Here is a 6,067-nt window from a genome sequence, read left to right on the forward strand (position 1 = left end):
ACATTGAAGACATTAACCTAAACAACAAAATGGAAAATCAATTTGGGGCAATTTTGGAAGATGTCAGACCCCAGACAAAAACATTTGATGCTCTTTTGGTGAGCACTGCAGGCTCTTGTCTCTAGCCCAAGCACTAGTATTTATTTCGCCCCAGAATGTATTATGAAATCTATAGTTGACAAAAAAGGATGCCTTTCATTTCTTACAACTGTGCAGACACATCAGATCAGACAGAAGGTATAGAACATTCACAAGTGAAGTCACATGATAGTGGAAAAAGAAAAAAAAAAGTACAGTGTGGAAACTCTGGCCACATTGGAGTGCTTCTTTCTTTCCAGCAGTCTGCATGCGTGCCAGCTCCTCTGAGCAGAGCAGCATTTTACTGAGTGTTTACCAAGGCCAAACTGGCTGTAATTTTCCCATTTTGGGCCATTACTGTTGCTGTGGATAGCAGGGCCAGCCATTAAAAACAACTGCTAAAGGCCCAGCCGCCCAACTCAGAGACAGAGCACATTCACCCCACTGCGCGGGCTTGGATTGTTTCAATTTCATTAGAGGGTAGATGTTCTATCAATCTCAGATTTATTTACTTCAAGTAGTTCATTGATATTTAAATGTGGAGTTGTTTTCTTTAGGCTATTCATGATACCAGTCCTGCCGTTCAATAATCTTGGAGGGGGGACAACCAAAAGAGGCCAATTGTCAATCAACGAGGAGCCTAGTTAGACATATAAAAGTTGTTATATTCATCCCCATCGCCAGGATTCAGTCAGTCAGTCAGTAGTCCGTCCGTCCGTCCGTCCGTCTCTCTCTCTCTCTCTCATGCAAGAAAGGAAAGCAGAGAAAAGAAAAGAGATTGGAGTTCTGGAGAAATGTGTCATACAACTATTCTGTACAGTAGCAATTCTCAAAGAAAATAATTATCCAGGAGAGGGATTATAGAAATGCTACTTTCCTCTCTCTCTCTCTCTCTCTCTCTCTCTCTCTCTCTCTCTCTCTCTCTCTCTCTCTCTCTCTCTCTCTCTCTCCTCTCTCTCTCTCTACAACCACATCCCATGGTTTATGCAGGTTCTTGATGGAACATTCCAAAAAATATTCTGAATGTTGACTTTTCAACTTTTTGGACTTGAAAGCATTACATTTTCCCTGATTTATGTGAATTGTTATTGCTTGTGCAGTTTGCATGGCAGAGTGCAATACACCATGTAGCACAGGCCATTGCAGTTTTTCACTGTCGCGGTTTAGAAAATTGCTTGACTAAATTGCCTCTAAATTATATCTGCATAGGCTATCATCCTCTTAGAAGTGGCTTCAGGTACAATAAAGAGCTAGGAGCTTAATTAAGCTGAGTATGGCAAAAACTGAGTACAGTTCAGGTGGGTACACTACAGGGCATACAGAAGAGTATAATCCAATAGAATAGAGAGTAATGATATGGTGTATTGCAATATTGTGGACAGAATTGACAGTATTCACAGTATGTATTCACTTGTATGTCACCTGACAAGTTGACCTATAACAGAGACATATTATGGCCAATATGCTGTGATCTGTCATGAGTGTGCACGCATGTGTGTGTGTGTGTGTGTGTGTGTGTGTGTGTGTGTGTGTGCGCAGTGCACGCTTAGATCTCCAGGGGGAGTCCCTATGCAGATTGAAGGAAGCTGAGTCAGCAATTGCTCTTCTTTTGTTCTTAGGCAGTGACACACACACACACACACACACACACACACACACACACACACACACACACACACACACACGCACGCACGCACGCACGCACGCACGCACGCACGCACGCACGCAGCCTTGCCTGAAGGTCTAACTGTATCAGATATGAAAGGGTGGTTGGTTGGTTTGCAGTTTTAAATCCCAGATGAAACTATGATACCAATATTCTTATCTAATAATGTATAACTTTTAAAATAACCGAAGTCCACATGCTCATCTTTTGCATGGAGGGTTTCTCTTAGTTTGAGTCTAGGGTTTGATAAAGATAACTTTGAAAGAGGCTTACCACTCCATGCATGTTTTAGTAACAATAATAAGGGTCTTAATTTAAATTGTATTTTATAGTTTAACCTGATACAGTATAGAGAGTGCACATGGCTGCATGAAGCCAAATGTAAATGCTATGTTTCAGTTTATTATTCCATAGAGTCAGCAGCAGACAGAATGCAAACTTTCAGTCTCAGTATTTTTCAAGGTTGTTTCAGAAGCCAGCAGGTAAGGTATCGGCTATATAGAGCTGGGAGGAAATCATTAGTCACACAGCAGGCTATGCTAGTGTAAATGCATGCACTATATCATGCACAATAATGCAATTGGTGAGTTTGCAAAATAATACCATGACTGTAGGCATATCACAATTTAAGGTGATAGTTTCACTTTTTGAATTAGGCACTAAGTTGCATAGTGTGACCAGATGTCCCTCTTTGCGTGGGATATCATATCATTGTTCTGTAACTTCTGTCCCTCAAGTAAAATTAACAGTTTGGATCTTCTGGTCACCCACAAGTTAAACATGAAATGCACCTGACAGCGAGTCAAGTAAAGCTCTTTGGTGCCCTCTAGTGGTTACTTAAAAGTCAAACATTTAACATTATTCTAAAAGTTTGTTGTTGTTTGAATGTTTTGTTTTACTTTTAAATAAATGTTGGAATGAATAAGTTAATCAATAAACACAATGACACTGAGTTGCCTATTTGAAAACTGAGACAAATTCAAGCCAATCTGTGATGTGGGTTATGAGCATGTAGATTTGCTCATTTTTACAAGTTTGAGTACTTATGCTTTGGTACTATATTTTGATGCTCAAATCTACATTTCAAGCTCCATAACAGATGTTCCCATCATCTGATAAACCAGAGGCAAGTCTACACCCACAGACAGACAACACTGGGCAGACACTGGGAGGCACTGGGCAGACAAGGCACTGGGCAGCCAGGCACTGGGCAGACACTGGGGAGGCACTGTGCACACATAATTAACACCTGTCCCCTGTGCAGACCATCTAAAATACAATCTGTTTTGGGAGATGATACCCAAAACCAGGACACACATGATTGTTATTAAAAACACTGAATGATTTAGCTGTTTATAACTGATTGTGTCCAGATTGCTCAGTTGGTAGAGCTCTTGCCTTTGGACCACAAAGTCATGGGTTCAAATCTGGGCACTGCAAAGTCAGTGTCTTCATGAACCCCCCCCCCCCCCCCCAATCAAAACTGACTGCACATTGTTCTTATTGCCGTCCTGCTTGGTCCCGCCTTATTGCTGCTTGCAGCTATATTTATTATTGTTATTATTATTATTATTATTATTATTATTATACATTTATTTAATGTACAAAAGTACAAAATAGTACTCAAGAAACTTGAGTACTATTTTGTAAACTGCCATCTTTACTTTTCAATGTCTGTACGTGTCACTCGGGACCCAAAACAATGTCACACAGTAAGATTAAAATAGGCCCCTAAATTATTGTGGAGAAATTGGTGGTTTCATCTACTATATACGGGACAATGCTATGTTATGTTGCCAAAGCCTTCCCTAAAAAACGTACATCCTTGTCCCAACAGCAATACAAATATAAAATCATACCCGTGTGAACTAAGTGGTGCAACTCCGTGTGGGGGTCCCCGGGGAGTCTAAAAGTACAGCTAAAAGTAACTTTATCAATGATAAAGCAGAGGAAAACAAAAACAATCCTCAGGAGCTCTGGAAACTACTAAACAATCAACTAGGCTGCGGTCAGAAACTAAAAACCAGGTTTCCAAACATAAACATCAGATCGAATGACACCCTCATCACTGACAAGCTTGACGTAGCCAACTACTTAAACATCATGCAACAACGCTGGTTAACAAACTGCCCTCCCACTCTGGGCGTTTTGGTGTAGAGAACATCCAAGCCTTCTACATAAACCTAGGTGTTTGTAAAGATGATTTAAAACTGAGGAACAACTGAGGAGGTAGCCTACAAAAGACTGTGTGCCCTTCAACCCCACAGGCCATGACAGTATTCCCTCCAAATGTCTCAGAGACTTCTATAGCTCCAATCATCACCCACATAATAAACCTCTCCATCAAACAGGGACAGGTCCCCCAAGATTTCAAACTGGCCAAAGTAACACCCCTGCACAAGAAAGGGAGCAAATTAGACCTCTGCAACTACCGCCCTATTTATATTCTTAGCTCCATCTCGAAAATATATGATATGTCTGTCTATGAGGTTGAAAAGTATCTTGTCACAAAAAATGTATGAATTCCAATCTGGCTTCCGAACATCCCACTCCACTGACACATGCCTCCTCTATTTTGAAGTGCAGCTTTACACCTCAGTTTCAGTTTATTAAATTTTATAGCACAGAATCACCCCAAGGGGTCACTTTACAGCAGCAATACATCAAAAACATATCAAAGACACAAAACATAGCAATAAGAAAACATAGTAAAACATAGAAAATCTGCATAGCTATTATTATCAAAAAATATAACTAGGCAGAACCGTAGTGCATAGAGACCAGATGTGGTTTTAGCCTCGATTTAAAAATGTCCAGGGAGTACCTCAGCATTGATTAGCTACACCTGGCCAGGTGGTGTAGCTAATCATGGTTGAGGTGTAAAGCTGCTCTTAATTGACAATATTCAGACCGCGGGCATCTTGCCAGCAAGGTGCTACTGCTAACTAGGTGCAACTTCCCATAGAACAGCCCATTCATCCAAACAGAAAATAAGTCCTATCTAATTGTATTAAACAATGTCAAACTCACCAACATTGGAGCTGTACAGAAAGCTTGAATTATCCTCTTTCAATCCGTAACATTTTTGTTTCATAAAAATCCACCCTAGACATGTTATGAGCTACTTCCTGTCAAGAAATTCTGTGCAGGTCTTTTTTTCTCAGTGTCAGAGTTTGGGAGTGATCATTGGATATCACTCAATAGCCCTGCTTACCACCTGTTTTGAATTTGCACAGGTTGCAGGAGGTTGCTTTACTATAAACGAGTTCTTACAAACTCCAATACTTAGGGAAGAAAATCACCTGCAAGGAATTTCTTTACAGGAAGTAGCTCATAACATATCTACTGTGGATTTTTATGAAACAAAAACTTTACAGATTGAAAGAGGATAATTCAAGCGTTCTGTACAGCTGCAATGTTGGTGAGTTTGACGTTGTTTAATACAATTAGATAGGACTTTTCTGTTTGGATGAATGGGCTGTCTATGGGAAGTTACACCTAGTTAGCACCTTGCTGGCAAGATGGTCTGAATATCGTCAATTGTACACCTCACCATAATATTGGCTGCGCCCAGGTCACCCCTCTATAGAGGCCATGCATCATCATACCTGGAAGTTATACAGGAACACTGTACAATGTTAACCTCACACCAGCCTTGCAGGTCTACGGAAAGCTTGACTTACCTCTTTCTATCTGCAACGTTTTTCTATCCACCATAGACATGTTATCAAGAAATTCCATGTAGGTGCACATTGTTTTTCCAAGTGTTTGGAAATGCTCATTTTCTATAATGCAACGTCCTGCTGCCTCCTGCATCATGTGCAAGTTAGAAACAGGTGGTACGCGGGACCGCTGAGTGATTTCCAACAAGCGCTTCCAAACTCCAACATGCTGCTCAATGTTTTTCCACGAGGAGGGCGTGTCCTGGTGGAAAAGTGACCTACATAAACAATCTCTATTAGAAATCTCTATTACATTTACTCAATTTGGAACCCTATGGCATAGTAGGCTTAAAGCTGCTGATATTGAATTGGTTATTATGAGTCCCAGGTTAAGGAGATGAATCTCTGGAATCAGTATGGAATATAGATTGTGTTTGGGGGAAGGGGGAGGGGTGCAGCCAAATTGGTGTTGAGTCTCTATACTGTACAGTGCATGGAACTTTTGTTTTTGTTTATAATCTGCTTGTATGTGATGCTAAAACATGCTGTCTTTCTTTTAACTCCCATTTCAACAACTCCCTCTCCTCTCCCTCCTGTTTCTCCTTCCTCCTCGTTTTTTCCCTCTCTTTCCTCTCATTATGAAGATGATTACTTACCTCCT

The sequence above is a fragment of the Protomyctophum bolini genome (genome assembly GCF_963924005.1).
Source record: "Protomyctophum bolini genome assembly, chromosome: 8".
NCBI classification, from domain to species: domain Eukaryota; kingdom Metazoa; phylum Chordata; class Actinopteri; order Myctophiformes; family Myctophidae; genus Protomyctophum; species Protomyctophum bolini.